This window comes from Lagenorhynchus albirostris, chromosome 19 (assembly GCF_949774975.1).
Source record: "Lagenorhynchus albirostris chromosome 19, mLagAlb1.1, whole genome shotgun sequence".
Classification (NCBI taxonomy): domain Eukaryota; kingdom Metazoa; phylum Chordata; class Mammalia; order Artiodactyla; family Delphinidae; genus Lagenorhynchus; species Lagenorhynchus albirostris.
In genome coordinates this window covers 25875176-25893339 of record NC_083113.1, presented here as the reverse complement: position 1 = coordinate 25893339, position 18164 = coordinate 25875176, and positions in this window count along the sequence as shown.

Genomic DNA, 18164 nt, shown 5'->3' with positions numbered 1-18164 from the left:
AGCTAGTCTATGTCTTTTGGTTGGAGAATTTAATCCATTTACATTTGAGGTAATTTTCGATATGTATGTTCCTATTACCACTTTCTTCATTGTTTTGGGTTTGTTATTTTAAGTCTTTTCCTTCTCTTGTGTTTCCTGCCTAAAGAAGTTCCTTTAGCATTTGTTGTAAAGCTGGTTTGGTGGTGCTGAATTCTCTTAGCTTTTGCTTGTCTGTAAAGGTTTTAATTTCTCCATCGAATCTGAATGAGATCCTTGTTGGGTAGAGTAATCTTGGTTGTAGCTTTTTCCTTTTCATCACTTTAAATATGTCCTGCCACTCCCTTCTGTCTTGTAGAGTTTCTGCTGAAAGATCAGCTATTAACCTTATGTGGATTCCTTTGTATGTTATTTATTGTTTTTCCCTTGCTGCTTCTAATATTTTTTCTTTGTATTTAATTTTTGATAGTTTGATTAATATGTATCTTGGCCTGTTTCTCCTTGGATTTATCTTGTATGGGACTCTCTGTGCTTCCTGGACTTGATTGATTATTTCTTTTCCCATATTAGGGAAGTTTTCAACTATAATCACTTCAAGTATTTTCTCAGTCCCTTTCTTTTTCTCTCCTTCTTCTGGGATTCCTATAATTCAAATATTGGTGCATTTAATGTTTTCCCTCAATTGTTTTCATTCTTTTTTCTTTTTCAGTTCTGTGGTAGTTATTTCCACTATTTTATCTTCCAAGTCACTTAACCGTTCTTCTGCCTCAGTTATTCTGCTATTGATTCCTTCAAGAGAAGTTTTAATTTCATTTATTGTGTTGTTCATCATTGTTTGTTTACTCTTTAGTTCTTCTAGGTCCTTGTTAAATGTTTCTTGTATTTTCTCCATTCTATTTTCAAGATTTTGGATCATCTTTAGTATCATTACTCCAAATTCTTTTTCAGGTAGACTGCCTATTTCCTCTTCATTTGTTTGGTCTGGTGGGTTTTTATCTTGCTCCTTCATCTGCTGTGTGTTTCTCTGTCTTCTCATTTTGCTTAACTTACTATGTTTCAGGTCTCCTTTTTGCAGTCTGCAGGTTCGTAGTTCCTGTTCTTTTTGGTGTCTGACCCAGTGGCTAAGGTTTGTTCAATGGGTTGTGTAGGCTTTCTGGTGGAGGGAACTAGTGCCTGTGTTCTGGTGGATGAGGCTAGACCTTGTCTTTCTGGTGCGCAGGATCACGTCTGGTGGTGTATTTTGGGGTGTCTGTGACCTTATTACGATTCTAGGCTGCCTCTCTGCTAATGGGTAGGGTTGTGTTCCTGTCTTGCTATTTGTTTGGCATAGGGTGTCCATCACTGTAGCTTGCTGGTCATTGAGTGGAACTGGGTCTTAGCGTTGAGATGGAGACCTCTGGGAGAGCTTTTCCTGTTTGATATTACATGGAGCTGGGAGGTCTCTGTTGGACCAATGTCTTGAACTCGGCTCTCCGACCTCAGAGGCACAAGCCTGACACCCGGCTGGAGCACCAAGACGCTGTCAGCCACACAGCTGCTAGTGTTGAAAGGTCTCCTGCAGAGGCAGGGGTTGGCTATGGCTCACCACAGAGATAAGGACACTGGCAGCAGAAGTTCTAGGAAGTATTCCTTGGCATGAGCCCTCCCGAGTCCACCATTAGCCCCATCAAAGAGCCTTTTTCCTCTAATTTGGCTTATTTTATTTACTTACAAAGAGAAACTTTGCAAAACAATTGCCATTGATGAAAAACTGGATCACTTGTAATTAATTAAAATGAGCACATAAGTCTTAAAATAAAACTCATTCCTCCATGTGTCACCTAAAATCTTGCACACTTACAGTGGTTCCCATCACACCTTGAGACTCAGTGAGACTTAAAATTAATCCTGGACTAATCTGAACTCACCTCATAATGACTTTCAAGGCCCGAGATCCTTTTGGAACTAAGATGATCTTCCATATCAAAAATTCATCACACTATATTGTTATTAATTCATTCATCTGTTCAGTTCATTCCATGGATAAATATCAAGCACTGTCCTAAACGCTTGACATACAACAGTGAGTAAAACAGACCAAAACATTTCTGCCTTCTTGGAGCTTCCATTTTAATGATAAAACCAGACAAATAATAAACATATTCAATAAGGAAATTATATAGTAAGTGAGAAAGTAAAAACTGCTGTGGGATTAGGAGATTCTGAAAGAGAGAATGAAAACTTCAACTAGATGGTCAGGGAAGGCCTCATGGAGAAGGTGAGCTGGGAAGAAAGGGAGAGAGGGGCCACATGGCATCTGGGAGAAGAGGATTCTAGGCTGGGGACCAGCCGTTGCCAAGGCCCTTGCTGAAGGAGCAGCAAGGGTGGCAGTGTATGTGATGTTGAGAATAGCAGTAAAAGTGGTGAGAGACGTGGCAGGGACCAGACTGTATGGACCCTGTGGGCCAGTGGAAGAATTTGGGTTTTATTTTGTGGAAAATTGGGAGTCATTGAGGGATTTCAAGCAGAAGCAAGAAATGATCTTACATTTTAAAACAATCACTGTAGCTGCGCTGTTCAGAATAGGCTATTGGGGATTGAGGGTTGGGAGAAGGTCAAGGATACAAGCAGGGAGGCCTATTATTAAAAGCAGGGATGCCTATCAAAATATTCCAATAGTGAGAAGTCGATCGGTGGATAGAGTGGTTGATGCCAAGAGGTTAGATTCTGGATATATTGTGAAGATGCAGCTTGAAGGACTGAATATGGGATGTGAAACAGAAAAATCAAGAATGACACCAAGATTTTTGACCTGAGTAACCAGAAGTATGGAATCGACATTGACTGAGATGGATAAGACTGAGGGGAGCAGGTTTGTGGGGGAAGGGGTTCAGTTTGGGATTAAAGGGGTTGAAGATGTCTATTGGGCATATCTGATAAACTGTGCAATTGCCACAAGTGTTTGCTGCACTTCCCCACTTCACTGAGGTCAAGATTGACTATAGGACTTGATTTGGCCAATGAAATATGATCAGAAGTTTCAAGAACCAGTTTATGGTTTGCCGTGTTTTCTATTTTCCCGTACACTGTGATCAGCAATGTTCCAGATGGGAGCTGCTCCATCAGCCTGAATCCTGGAGTGAAGATGACATAGTGCAGATCGTGGGGGATATGTAGCATGAGTGAAAAATAAACTTTTTTGTGAAACGCCACTGAGACTCGAGGTCATCGTTAGCAAAGCATAAACGAGTCTCTCCTGGTTGATACAGCATCCTAGTGGGAATGTCATGTAGGCAGTGGGGTATACTTCTCTTGAGTGAAAGACAAGCATTTCTCCAGTCCAGGCTGGAGAAATAAATTGGGAATCCACTGACATATGGATGGCATTTGAAGCCTTAAGACTGGGTGAAACCAAAGGAAGACATACAAGGAAAGAGGGCCAAGAACTGAGTCTTGGGAACTCCAACATGCAGAGATGGTGAGAAAAGGAGGAGGAGGAGGAGGCAGAAAACAGCTAAGAAGGAGTAAACAGTGTGAAGGAGGAAAAGTAACAGAGTTCAACCAAGATGAGGGCTCAGAATTGACCATTGGGTTTGGCAACATGGAAGTCACTGATGGTCCTGCAGATGGCAATTTTGGTGTGGTGATAGGGGCAAAAGTCAGACTGAGTTTGGTTTGAGAGAACAGGGGAGGGAAAGAACTGGAGACAGCAAACACAAACAACTCTACCACAGGCTGTGCTGCAGAGGTGAGAAGAGAAATGTAGTTGTAGCTGATACCGTCGAAAGGGGTCAAGGTATCATTTTAAGTGGGGAGAAATAACAGCACTGCTTGTATGTTTTAGAGAAAGCCCCAGTAGAGAGGAGATTTTTGATGCTGTAGGAGGTAGAGGAATGGATTGCTGGAGTGATGTCCCTGAGAGGCAAGAATGGGTGGGACCTAGTGTACAACTGGAGGGACTGATTTCATACTGGGGCCCAGATGATTCTTCTGTGGTGACAGGTGGGAAGGCAGAGTATTAGACATCAACCCTTTCACATTCCAGGCAAAGAGCCACCCATGATACCTTGGTCCATCTCCATGACTCTTCAGCCACTCCCGGTTATTTAAATAATGTGAGTGTAGACTCACTCCTGTAATTTCTTCCCCTTTAATCTCTAGCTTTGATTCAAAGCTCCTCTTCATCACTCCCCCAGCCAGCCTCAAGCTGCTTGGAGAGGAGGAAGAAGTACAAGGTTCGGAGCTGAGCTTTGCCCTCTTCTTTCTTTTTCTAACTCTTCTAGTTTGGGGGACAAGGAAGAAAGATGACAGTAGGTATTTTCTCCCTCCCAGGTCTGCTGATATATGGGTGTTGGGGAGGGGTCCTGGTCGGGCCAGTTCTATCTGAAGCTGTGAATTCCACGTTCACAGAGCCAGGTTCAGCTTCACTCCGGCCTCTGGACGATGGAGGAGCTCCCTCAAAGAAGCTGCAACCCTCCCTCTGGGCCTGTCAGTAGAACCAGCCTTCCCTGTGCCAGACATTCCATTGCTTGGCCCAGCATTTACCGGGGCATCCCAGGGTTCTTTCCCTTCTGCAGACTTCATACTCTGCCAGGGTCTTTGTCCACAACTCCCAGAGCCAGGATGCCCTGGACTCGCTATCCTCCCCTACCTTATTTTTGTCCATAGACATACCATCTGACTGTATTTTGCTTATTGTCTGACTCCCCAACTAGATGATAAAAGTCCATGAGAGCAGGGATGTTTGTCTGGCTGCCTGTGAAATCCCCTGTGCCCATGAGTATCCGCCATCTGGTTAATACTCAATAAATACTTATTTAAAATGAATGAATGAATGAAGTAGGAATTACACCCAACGTCTTCCTGAACATATTGTGATAGATTATTATAGTAATGGTCCCTATGAAACATAACTTTCTATATCCTCAACCTTGTATCGGCCCCTCCCACATTGATTGGGCTTGGCCATGTGGCTTGCCTTGGTCAATGGGACATTAGCAAGAATGACCCAAGCATAATCTTGTACAAGGGGGCTTGTTTTCTTTCTTGCTACTTTTGGGACATAGCCGTCATGTTAAAAAGTCCACAATAACTTGTTGGGAAAATGTGCCTCAGCTGACAGCCAGCACCAATCATCAGATTGAGGCCATCTTAGACCGCCCAGCCCCAGCCAAGCCGCTACAGGACTGTGGTCAAAGGGGACACCCTTATCAAATTGGTAACCTGTAGAACCATGAGCAAATAAATGACTATGGTTCTTAGCCAGTAAGTTTTAAAGTAGTTTCTTATGCAGCCATAGATAACTGTTACAGCACATAACACTTTGGTCCCTTCCATCCTGCACAAAGTAGATTCCCCAAAACAATATCCCTCTCTTCTTCTCCGCAGTGTTCAGACTTAGGAGTCCAGAGGATTTGACAAAGCCCGTACTCCTCTTTGTGAGTCCCCAACCCGTAAGTCATTACGGCAGCTGATGCAAAGTGTTTCCCAGAAACCGCACCCATTACCCAAGCGGACCTTTGGAAAATAAACAGTGTTGTTTCAGCACTCACTCTGCCTGCCCGTGCACAGGAATGAGGGAGGGAGAGTTCACCTGGACTCTCATAGGAGCCCCTGGCCAGAGAATCCGTAGTCTTTTCCAAGAGGGAGTGAAAGAGGCTGGAGCAGGCAGCTGCAGCAGCATGAGCCCTGGCCAGTATGCTCCAGAACTCACTCAGCGTCCCCTGTGACTTCTGAAGCCCCCACCCAGAGGGCACTGCTGGGTTGTGTTGAGACCTGCTGTGCCTTTCTCCCTCAGTCTTCCAGGTCCTGCTGCTCCGTCCCTCCCAGCAGAGATCTGCCTGGCGGTACTCACTAAGGAAACCATACTCCAGCATTCCGACCACATGGAATTAAAAACCTGGCCTGCCACGTTAGCAAGTGTGAGTGGACAGGACTGGAGATACTACCTTAAACACACACAGTCCTGGCTCCACCAGCCCCAGGGAAGGTGTAATTAAGGTGCACAGAAACAGATGTGGCCTCATTTTGCACAGGCCACGGATCTCAGAGCCTTTGAAGCCAGGCATCTGGGGGCCCAACAGGGACTGTTTCCCATTTCTGAGACGAGTTCACTTCTAACGCAAGCACCCAAGGTTTCGACTTCAATCACTTGTATTGAGTGACAAGTGCCTGCAGGATGTCCACGCAGGGACACCTTGTGCCCCTTCCAGGCCCTACACAGCCTTTTCCCCCTAAGAGCTCCCCAGCTCTGTGAGATGGCTCTGGACCCACCCAGAAACACCTCAGGCTTTCTCCTGCCCCCAGGACCACCCAAGATGAATGCTAGCCCTCTAGATCAGAGGTTAACCCAGAGGCGTTCAGAGGTGTTATGAGTTAGCTAACGACGTGGTGGTTCAAGAACAAGAATTTTTTTTTTTTTTGACCATGGAGCGTGGCATCTGGGATCTTAGTTCCCCAACCAGAGGTGGAACCCGCACCCCCTGAAGCGGAAGCATGGAGTCTTAACCACTGGACCTCCAGGGAACTCCCAAGAAATTTTATATAAAACTTGAAATGTCCAGAGTCTCTTGAGTTTGGCAACAATATGCCTGCTTGCACAAGTCAACTAGAATTGAGTAGTAGCTACACCCCAGGTCACCACCGTCCCCACTACTCCACACTGTATCACACGCAGCCCACCTCACGCATTGGCATTACCTGCCTGGAGCCCAAAGGCATTTTCCTTTGGGCCTTGGTGTAGATATGGAGATGAGACATGCTGCCCAGATGGCCCTGCCAGGAAGGGCTTGAGGCTCAACTACAGAGAGTAGGGTCAGCAGACAGCCTCACCCTGTCTCTCCTTCAGGGTCTGCCTCAGCTGCAGAGAGCTGTCTCACCGGTGGTCACACCCTGCCCAGGGCTGCCAGTGTCACATCTGGTGGCTGAGGGAGGTGGAGGACATAAAGACCCTGCCAGGCAAGTCTCCCAGGCAGAATGTGCCTCTTGGGTGGGGCTGGCCAATGCTTGGTCAGGTGTTCAGTGCAGTTTCACTTCTTCCTCTTCTCCTACTATCTCCCCCCTCATTTCCCAGAGATTGGTTTCTAATAAATATTTTGTACCCCAAACTCAGTTTCTAGAAAGCGTAAGCTGCAACACAGAGCTAAAAGAGGCTCAGACAGGGGCAGACTTTTCTGAGGTCTCCTAAGTAGATAAGGGCAGAGCCATGGTCTCCTGACTCAGAATGGAGCCCTGTTGGGAAATTTCCTCATGCAAATCACTCCAGACCCATCCTCCCCTCCACCCCCGCAATAGAAAACAAGGTGTGTTAGATTGATTTCCCTCAAAAGTGAAGTCCAAGACAAGGATGTGGGTGTGGGTGTTTAACTTGGGAGGTGATCTCAGGAAGCAGGAGGAAGAAATAGAGAAAGTGGCACAGCAAAGGAGGAAAAGCCATTAAAATGGTGTGTTGTTACAAGTGCTGCCATGGACGGCCAGGGCTGGAATCTACCAGGATTCTGCTATATACCTTTATGTACAGGTCTTTGTATAAACATAAATTTTTCTCTAGGGAAAATACCTATGAGTGGGATTGCTGTGTCATACGTTAAAGCATACATTTAACTTCTCACGAAACTTCCAAACTGTTTTCCAGAATAGTTGTACCATTTTGCATTCTCACCAACAATGAATGTATGAGAGTTCCAGTTGCTCCGCATCATCAACGGCACTTGAATGTGTTTACTATGTCAGCCGTTCTAATGGGTGTGTAGTGATTTACCCAGTGTATTTTAGGCAAGGAAGTGGCATGATCAAATCTTGGGGGAACATTAAAGACAAGGAAAACATTTAGGAGAGTGATGCACTAATGTAGACAAGAGACAGTGTGATGGCAATAAGGATAAAGTGTAGGGGAGAGATACTCTGGAGAAGAATCAGCAGAACTTGGGGTTGAGGAAAGGAGTCTAGGATGACTCCTCATCAAGACCCCAAGTTCCCACAAAGAGAGGAAGCTGGAATTGCACCGTGAAGGGCAGTAGGGTTGGGTCAGGGCGGGAGTGGACCAGCCTCCCTCCCCTGCTGCCTGTGAAGCCCTGTGCAGTTGATAGCACCAAACAGCTTGGCTCCATTTACTCAGGAAAATTTGTGTCTCACTCCATGGGTGGAGACGTGTCTATCTGCTAGGTTGAGTTGGTAGAATTATAAACATGCCAATAGCCTGCATTCTGGGAATGACTTATGCTGGTTGTAAACATGGATGCATACGTCTTGATAGTGAATCAGACAAAGAGCCCCAAATGTGAAGCTTTTGGGGAAGGAATCAAGAAAAACCTCACTACTCTGGGGAAGGATTCCTGCAGAGTTCTCCAGTAAGTTCCCTTCCTTTCATCTCTGCAGCACCCACCCTTCTCTGAGAGCCTCCAATATTGTGCCTTACTGCGGAATTATGAAAGTCGCTTTTTATCCTTACTTTTCTCTGGACGTCACAATAACTCTAATATTATCCCACTTTTCCACTGAAGGTTCAGAGACAGTAAATGGCTTGTCTAAGGTCATGCATCAGGTCAGTGGAGACTTGGGAGAATCCAGGTCTTTGGAGTCCACAGCCAGAACAAACTTCCAGCATGCTTCATCACTACCTTTTATTTGGGGAGTGACTTCAAACTCCAAAGTAAATTGGATGTGGGAACCTCTCCATGCATCACAGTCTGCTTAATCTGTATGTTGGATTGGCAGCTCCCAACTTTCTGGAAACTGTTTCTCCTGCCTTCTTCCTGTATGGTTACAGCAGCCATGTTTTCACAAGGGAGAAACCCACAGCTGATTGGTCCGCAGTAGACACCTGACCCAAGGTGAGCCAATTAGAGTCCCTCCTCTGGGAATTTAGGGCCGTGATTGAGAAAGAAAGAACAGAGTCTCTGGAGGGCTGCAGCACATGACCTTTGACCATATCTTTCACTACATAGTGTGGGAAATGGAATCCACAGGAACAGAGAAGGTGGAAGCCAATGTACAGGGCAGATCAAAGAAACAGCTAACGGAGGTAAGTTGTTAGGAGCTTTCCAGAAAGGAGGCTCCACGGAAGCTGGCTGTGGGGTCCCAGAGCTGGTCTGGTTCTTGGATTTCCTGGGGCTTGGTATTCAGATCTTCCTCAAACTTTGTGAGAATATCTAATCCTGCCAATAAACACCTGCCCCTGCCTTTTTTTTTTTTTCCTTAAACTTGTCAGCACTGACTCATATACCTTGGGGAGGAAAAAGAAAAGTTTGATGAACACAGATTCTCTTGCTTTCCTTTACATAACTGATCATTATCTGAAAGTATCTCACATAGTCGTTTTTTGTCTACTTCCTTCACTAGAACATCAGCTCCCTTAAAGCAGAGGCCTTGTCTCTCCAAGCTGTATCCCCACTGCCTAGCGCTGTGCCTGGCACGCAGTAGGCTCTTAAGACATAGTCACTGGGCAAATCAATAAATTAATTGGGTGTAGGGGCCCCTTAGAAGTCTTCCAGTTTTACTGCCTCATTTCCTAGACGAGAAAGTGAGGGCTGAAGGAGAGCATTGACAAAGGGCCCTCGGTGAGTTTGCAGATGACCTGGGACTGGAACACAGACCTTCTGAGTCTCTGTCCAGCACTGGGGGGAATAAGCTGCCCAGAACAGTTGCAGGAAGAGCCCCAGGTGCTGGCCGGTTCCTGAATGCCTGGCACTGTGCTAAGAGCCTTCTGATGTTGGCTCATTTTAGCCGCACACGTGCCTGGACTCCCATTTTGTAGATGAGGCAACGGAGACCTGCAGGCATTGCACAGCTTTCTCAACACCACACATGAGGGGTAGCAGTACACCTTTCCCTTGCCCATAGTCTTTACCCTTTTTGCTTCAAAAATCTTGCATGTCCCAGTGCCCTTGGGCTGATTCTAGCAACTCAGGACCCCCACTCCATCAGGACCATTCCTTCTGGCCCACAGACCCAGATGATGATGCCATCTGTCTGACCTGTCCAGACGTATCTAGATCCTTGTTGTCTGTGACTCCATCTAAAAAGCGAATCTGCCTGACACAGGCACGTTCGCTAGGGTCATAATGACTGGAAGAGGTTGATGGCGACTCCTTTAAGAGGTCTTTGCACTTTGACACAGGACTTAAAGACCCAGCCCCTCCTTCAATCGGAGGAATCACTCTCTGGGATGGGATCCAGCCTGGTGTCAAACCAGTGGGAGGGACGCTTCAAAGCTGGAGGCCTTCGGGATCCATTTTGTCATGCCCTTTGGGTGACTATTCCAGCCCTGCGGACAGTCAGTCTTAGTCCCTGGGACACAAGAAAGAGCCTGAAATGGAGAAAAAGCACGGAACCTGGGGTCAGAAGACCTGAGTTCAAGGCCAGAATCCACCCCCTGCTAGATCTGTGGCTGGATTAGTTACTAGGCTTTTGTGAATGCCATGCAGCTTTTTTTAAAAGGGTTGGGGCAGGGGGAGAATAGTAATATGCCTTCCAGGAGCGTGATCTGCAACCATTCTCATAATAAAAAATAAATGGAAAATAACTGCCCTAGACTCTTTGGACCTTTATTCACAGCATTTACTGTGAGCTCTTTACTGTGAACCAGACCTGAGACAAGGACAGAAAGCAGCCCAGAGCTGCCATCTTTTCTGACTGAGTTTGAAAAGGCAGAGACCAAAGCCTGCCTGGACTCCAGGAATTAAAGACCATCCCAGCAAAGGTTAATTGGTTAAATTTATTAGCCACTAGAAGGGAACTTCCACTTGGCAATTAAGTTTGCAACTATTGCACAACCTTATAGAGTGTATTTCTCCAAATCGATGTGTTCTTTTTCCTGTAATAATCAATGAGTGGGTGTTTCAGTTGCCTAATTAGGTCTGCATATAAATTAATCTCTGCATATTGAAACTGCAAACCCAGCCTTGTAATGGCTCGGCTTGTTTCTGAGATAAATCAGATTACTGCAGCCCCAGCAAAGGTTCTTGGTTTCGAGAGTCACCAAAAGCCAGCAGGTTCACTTTGCCACCTGAGCGTAGGGGCTTACGGAGGATTTGGACATAATAGCCAGGCTAATCATATTTACCTGTAGAGAAGACTCTGCGTCAGTTCTTATTTCTGCTCCTAGGCAAAGCTGCTTGTTGAATGATTAAATTCTCTGAGCCATTCAGGTCTCATGCCCAAGTCTCGATATTGCTGAGGAATAAAAGATATGTTTCCCATTCCCCAGGCAGAGGTGAGAGCTAGCAGGTGAAACCCACTCCCTGTTATATTAAGGAGGATGGAAGGTAAAAAAATGGGTAAATTCGTGACTGGTCCTGACTCCTCAGTACAAAGGAAATTCGAAATCCTCCGAGAAGCCTCCTCTGACCACAGCTAGCAACAGTGACCGCTCCCATTCTCCAAACTCTCCCCACCTAAGGAGGCCACCGCCAGCCCTCACAGTTTACATGTTGTGGTGCAGGCTCAGGGCACAGACATGTGATTTGGAATCAAATAGACCTGGGTTCAAATCTTGACTGCTGTATGTTAGCTGTGTGACTGTGGACAATTCCAGTGCTCTCTTCATAGGTAAAATGATAGTAATGGTATCTCACTTCCTCACACAGCCCAGGGGAGGCACAGATGAGAAGAGCCATGTAAAAACTGTTTGTAAATGGTATACGTGTTGGTTATTTTTGTGTTTCAGGTTATTTTCTTGCTTCTTTCAAAAGCAGAGACTAAGTCGTTTCTTCCCTCTTGGGTTCCACACGGTACCCAGCACGGCTGAGTGCTCAGCAGGGCTCAGGTAGATGGGACACATGGCCTTGGGCAGCCTTCCTTGGAATTTTGTTGCCTGATCCCTGAACTCCCACTTGCCTTGGTTTCCTGTGGGTATTTTGAGAAATATAGAAACAAAATCCTCTCTCTGGAACCTCTAGGTTCTTCAGGCTGTGTAGACAGGCAAAGGACATCTGGGCTGCCCATATAATCTGATCCCATCTGGCTCTGTCATTACCTCGTAAACATGGCCAACGAAACCAAGAAAGGGGGATCTGGCCTTCCATTGTCTCAGCCAAGAGAAAATCTACTTGGAGGCCAGAACCATCTTACTGGTCACCCACAGGGGTCTAGTGCCCAGAGGCATGACCAAAAGGCCCATGGACTCTGTACTGAGCCACCCAGTGACTCCAAGGACCCAGGAGTTCTTCACAAAGCTGCAGTGACCAGTGTTCCCAAATAGACGTCATCCAAGGCCTGCCACCAGAACTCAGCCCAAGACACCTTGGATTAGGGTTATGGGGGAAAGATCTGTCACCCCAGTGGGAAGGAGAGTTCCCCAGGCACCTCTTCTAGCTCAGAACACTCAGTACATCTCTGACAACACAGTAGATGTTCAGTAAAAACTGATTAAAAGAATGATGAGGGCTTCCCTGGTGGCGCAGTGGTTGAGAGTCCGCCTGCCGATGCAGGGGACACGGGTTCGTGCCCCGGTCCGGGAAGATCCCACATGCCGCGGAGCGGCTGGGCCCGTGAGCCATGGCCAACGAACCTGCGCGTCCGGAGCCTGTGCTCCGCAACGGGAGAGGCCACAACAGTGAGAGGCCCACGTACTGCAAAAAAAAAAAAAAAAAAAAAAAAAGAATGGGGTTGAGAGAGGGGAATGAGCACAAATAAAGGAATAAGTGAACCCATGAATACATAAGAATAAAGGAATTAATGAGTAAACCAATGAATGGACAGAAATGAAAGAATGCATGAAAGAATGAAGAAAGGAACAGATTTTAATAAGCAAACAAATACACGAGGGACTTGTCCCAGTCAAGAATGGAGAGCCCAGCCTTCCTGCTTACACCCTGCCTTCTGCACAAAGCATTCTTTCTCGTCTTGTGAGTGCTCCTAAGAGTCACACAGAAATGGGATCATTTGTGTTACATCTGGGAATCCCCCTCATCCTTAAGAACCCAGGATGTTTTCAAGTCATTGAGAAATTCGTTTTCACGCTTCACTATCTGCTGCCTGAGAACACAGAGTGTTTCTGCAGCCAAGGGTTACAAGCACCTAGAATTTGCACCCAGAGCTATGCAGCCCTCACCTGAGTGCCATAGCATGAGCAGAACCTCCCCAAGGGACCGCAAGTTCCAGAAACAACCACTAAGAGTCTCCACGAACGCTTTGATGACGCAAAGCGACATTTATTTGGGACAGGTAACTGAGGACTGAAGCTTTTCACTTGAAACACAGAGAAAATGAACACTCTGCCTCCCCCGGTGACAACTTCTTTCCCCCATCTTGGAACTGAGGTCTCCCGAGCTCTGGGTCCCCAAAACCTGGTGCTGTGTACTTAGCACAGGTTCCTAAGAAGTACTGCTAAGGGAAGTGGTGCAGAGCTGGTCTAGCTTAGGGGAGGTCTGTGGGAAGGACCCAGCTGACGCGACACAGAGCGGCCCGCTGCATTGCCTGCACGGGTTTTCTGCAGAAACGTACAGAATTAAAACTGTTTTCTTTAATATCCTTCTCCATCCTGCTCAAGGACAGGATGCACGACCCGGCCTCTTTTCTAGCTGCTAACTAATCAGTTTACCACCTCCTCTCCACACACACACACACACACATGCACACACACACACCTGACAAATGCAAACAAGATTCACTGTTTCCAGACTCACTGCAGATTTTTGCTCTCCCTCCTCTCTCTCCTCTCTTGTAAATCCTTTTTTTTCTGGCAAAAGTCCACTGACTATTTTCCCCCCTGCTAAGATGAACATCCATCTCATTTTGCCCGAGCCAGAGGGGGTCCCTAGGATGCTGGACTTACAGTTTTAGAAATGAGATATTCCCAGACAAACGAGGACAACTTGGTCACCTTATCACTTGCATGTGAGAATGTTCGTGTGCAAAATAACTGTCTCTAAATTATTCCTTGAAACCACTTAGCATGTGGTACCCTTGAAACACTTACATGCGCTCCCTAGAGCTCTCAGAAACATTAGCTACTATTATAATTTTTGTTCTTATGTTCTGGTTGCAGCATCACCCCTACCCTAAAGGTATTCCTCCCCACTTCCTGTGCCCATAACTCAGCAACTTGCCCCACAGAGTGTTTGTGATGAGGCAAAGGCACCATCCTAGTCTGAGATTCAATGGTAAACTCCGAACACACTAGTCTGCCCGGGTGAGTCTCATGTTGAGTGAGAGAGACACACGTTGGATAAATGGACCCCAAGTTAATGTCTATTGAGCATTCGGTAAGAGCTAAGAAGGAGACGGGCAGGGCACTGGGAGGGAGCACAGCTCTAACTGGGGTTGGGACTCAAGCCAGGCCTTTCTGAGGGAGTCACATTTAAATTAAGACCCAAGCGTGGTGAGAGTTAGGTAGGTGCCAAGAGGTAAATTGTCCACTTGGGGAGATACACATAGCTCTGTGAGTTTGGGTTTTTCCTCGAGTTCTTAAGATTAATGAACCAGAAAGTCTAGTTATTATAAATGAAGCCAATTGTGAAAGACTTTCAGTTAAAGACTTTTTTGTAACATACATAAGTTTTCCATATTCAGCTGCTTTGTGAGAATTGTCATATATGCATGGACCACAGTCTGAGCAGCTGTGGTGCTTACAAATCTAGTTTGATGCCAGAGCTGGTTATAAAGAGAGTCTCTTGACTTTAGAAGGCACTCAGCACCTTTCTCAGAGGCTCCTGTGTCAATCAGGACCATGCGGATGGAGGAAAGAGTATGAGAATCGGAGTAAGAGGCCCTGGGGTCCAGACCTCATTTTGCCCTCACTAACAAGATGTCCTGTGCCTGCCATTATCCCCTCTGAGCTTCCCTTTCCCTGTCTGTAAATGGATACAAGGATGATGCCTGCCCCAACCCCAGCTGCCTTGCAGGGTTTATATGAGGGGCCAAGAGTAAAGCCCTGGAAAAAGTTTGCTGTCTTTGTCTATCTCTCCCACCAAGTTGTGAGCTACATCAAGACAGGAACCACGTGTTCCTGGGACACAGCAGGAGAAAGGGGGTTGTCTGAGAAATGGTTGGAAGAAGTCAGGCGGTATTAAGAGGTATGAGCAAGTACACAGGTTCAATATTTAGAAAAACTTAGGCTTGACTCCAAGCCCTTCTCCCTTTCTAGTTGTGTGACCTTAGCCTGGTCACAGAATCGCTCTCTGCCTCGGTTTCCCCCAGCAATGGGATAATAACACCCACTTTTCAAAGTTGAGTTGGGAACTAAATACAGTGGAAATAGAGGGATGAGCCTAGCATCTAGACATAACGTTTCAGTCACAGCTCTTAAAATAATCCAAGCCCTTTCCTGCCTAAGAGCCTTTGCACATGCTGTTCCCCTTTGCCTGCAATGCTGTTCTTCCAGCTTTCTGTACATCTAGTCCTACACAGCCTTCAATCTTCACCTTAAACGCGATGTCCTCAGAGGGGCCTTCCCCTGCCACCCCGCTGCTGTAGGGCTTCCTCTGGAAACCTCTATTCTAAAACTCCTCGGATAGTATTGCTGTGCAAAACTAAAAAACTTAGCAGCTTAACACAACCAACGTCCAATGTCACACCGCTTCTGTGGGGCAGGGATCTGACTGTGCTTAGCTGGGTCTCTGGCTCAGCGTCCCTCAGAGGCTAGAATCAAGGTGTTGACTGAGGCGGCAGTCACTTCAAGGGTCAACCTGAGAAGGAGCCACCTCCAGCCTCACTCACGAGGCTGTTGACAGGACTCGGGAACTTGCTGGCTGTTAGCTGCAGCCATGGTTCGCTGCCACGTGGGCCCCTGGTAGGGCTACACACAGGGCAGCTGGCTGCCATCAGACTTTGCTGGGAGAGAGAGAGATTGGCAGCAAGCACGACAGAAGTCACTTCTTAAATCATGTTCAGAGTGACATCCATCACTTTTGCCACCTTCAATTCCTCAGAAGTGTCACTGGGCCCAGGCCACCCTGCAGGGGACAGCATTGCAAGAAGACTCGACTGTTAGCACACGGGATCATTAGGCGCCGTTTCGAGGTTGCCTCCCAAAGTAACCTCTGTAACAGTTTCTCAATCCATTATTTCCCATTTATTTCTTTCACCTCTGTACAGTGTGACACCATCAACAAGGCAGTAAGTGCCATGAGGACATATGTGCCCAGTGCCAGGCTAATATTAGGCGTTTAATAAAATAGTAAGAACACAAATTAACAAAAGCCAGCACTGTGCTGTGGGCTGGTGGAGGACAAGATGTGGATCTGCTCGCAGGTATTGTGAGCCAGACAGGGAAAGGGACAGGCACAGCAGGCCATGTCTTCACTGTTCTGCTTTTTAAACCTCACAAGGGACCACAGCTCTTGCTTTGCAAAATGACTGAGACATTTCCCAATTTCTTCAGAAGGATTTGTTTTGCCTTCTGGTTCCCTGTCATAATTTCCAATATTGTGCCAACTCATCCCTCTGTGTTGGGGGTCATCAGGGGAGGCACAGACAGACAGTGGAAGGAGAAAAGTTCTACAGGGCACGATAATCCTCTGAAAGGTTTCAACCGGCCAGGGGCCCGAGAACTGACGGTCTGCTGCTCACAGAGACCTGTTTGACGAATCGTTTGCCAAAGAGCCTGGCCAGCGGGAGCTTTGACCTTGGAGAGAGAGCAATCTGTCTTCATGGAAACACACTGTCATAAGCACATGTCTCAATTTTGCTTGGACAGGCGCTGGGGCTGCGTGAGAAGACAGCCTTGGACATGGCTAAGGAGGAAAAATGTGTGGCCCGTCCAGGGGCAGGGAAGCAGCTAAAATTAACCCAGAGTGACCCTGGAGAGTGGGGCTGGAAATCAGTGCATTTCCCTCCGGTGGCGGCGAGTCCCCAGCAAGGCCAGCAACTCAGTCACTCCTTCCTTGGGGAGCTAAAGGGTCCCTCACCTCCCATCATCCTCGACCAGGCTCTCCACTGGTCACCAAGGACAAGCGGGGAGGGCATCTTTGGAGGCAGTACCTTTGGCATCTTGGTCCCTGGCAGCAAAAGCCATACACTGGCCCTGCTTCATCCTGAAGGTCGAGGAGGAGACACCCTAAGGGACAGGGTGGCTGATAAATCTGGTGTCTCCACAGTCGCCTCTCCGAGGACCCGGCTGAGCCGTTCCCCTCTGTCTGTGTTGACAGCTCGGGGTAGATTTATCTGCCAGGATCTGGGGCTGGTGCAGAAGCAGCCAACTCATGAATCTGGAGGAAAGGCATTGACTGAAGCCCGGGGTTTGCTTATTAAAGAAGAGAAAGGACAGGAAGAAGAGCTCAGAGCTCCTGCCGGGCCCCTGTTTTGAGTGACATCGGATAGGGGTATTATGGGATGGCTGGGCTGGGCTATTTTGGGATGAATTGGACAAATAATGTCCTTGGGGAGAAAATAAAAGCCAGAGGTGCTCTGAGAAGCTAATCATTGGCAACTGATAACGAGACATTTGCCAGGGAGTGGCAAGTGAGGGGCTTCCGAGGGCCTGGCGCTGAGGCTCACAGCCCCAAAGCAAACCACAGGGCTCTGCTGTCAGAATAATGGGTTATCCTGCCCATGACCTGCATGGGGTCACGGGGTCTAAGACCTAGAGGAGAGGGAAGGTTTCCATCATTCTGAGGTGGAGCCACAGTCAGTCTGCCTGGAGGCACAGGGCTGGACAAGACCACCTCCAGAGAGATTCTTGCAGGAAAGCTGTGAGTTATCTCCCAATTTTTTGCGGCTGTTGTCTTTTCTTGTCTTCTATGTGACTGTTTGATTGTTTGCCCGAGCTGTTTTTGAGAACTAAATGTCGGGGAGCCAGAGATCCAGTCCAGAGATTTCAAAAGGGTGATGTTCTGTGTATTTGTTGCCGTTCTATCTTCACTTTCCACAAGGTAGGGGCAGACACTGCAACCCATAAGCCTGGCCTCAGTGCAAGCCATTTGCTCAGCCCTGACCCCAGCCAGAGACATGATGGAGCTCAAATCAGCTCCACAAAGGCGTCCCCAAGTGGCCCAAGTGGGGAAGTGGGAGTCCCAGGACTAGGCGGACAGGATTTGTTAAGTAGCTACAAAGGGGAATTGAGAACATCCCAAAACTCAATGTGAATGGTACAGCAAGCAATTACCAAGTGTCACCCAATAGCTCTACCCAATAGCTAACAATTACCAAGTATTACCCAATGTCTCCAGCAGGGCCAAAGCACCATCAGACTGGCCCAGAGCAGCTTTTCTGAGCATATATGTCTGTTCCACACCACATTTATCCTCAATTTAATTTTACCGTCTATGATG